The sequence below is a fragment of the Pygocentrus nattereri genome, chromosome 11 (genome assembly GCF_015220715.1).
Source record: "Pygocentrus nattereri isolate fPygNat1 chromosome 11, fPygNat1.pri, whole genome shotgun sequence".
Lineage (NCBI taxonomy): Eukaryota > Metazoa > Chordata > Actinopteri > Characiformes > Serrasalmidae > Pygocentrus > Pygocentrus nattereri.
In genome coordinates this window covers 19701140-19701700 of record NC_051221.1, presented here as the reverse complement: position 1 = coordinate 19701700, position 561 = coordinate 19701140, and positions in this window count along the sequence as shown.

Genomic DNA, 561 nt, shown 5'->3' with positions numbered 1-561 from the left:
GGGGGCGTGGCCTTCAGCGCAGCAAAGAGACTTGCCCAGTGACGCAACGAACTTCCGGCGTTGTGCAGGCGCTTCACGTAAACACGTGGATGTACCGAACGGCACTCCGGGTTTCTTAGGTCATTTCTGTGTGTAAATAACGCTTTATCCTCCTTTATCCTCCTTTATCTTCCTTTATATATACATATATAGCCTATATTAGGCTAAAGCATCACTAAATGATATTTTTCAGGGTTGTCTAAGTACATTTATAATAACAATAATGAATAATGAAATAAAATGATATACCTAGAACCTCGAATAAAATGCATTTCAGGACACAATCTACAGCCCAGGACAGGCTAGCAAAATAAAGGAGATGTCTTTCAGAAATTCAGCATGATTTCAGCAGGTGTCAAAATAAAACTGCCAAAATTTTACTCCCCCATTAAAATCCCCCCTGTTGAATTTAGAAACACTTGCTTTATATGCTGTAATCTGTGAACCAGAAGTCTGCAGAATAAGTTAATCATTCCAGTCATAATGCATCCCCAGAGATAAGAGGGGCATCATTTTGACAGG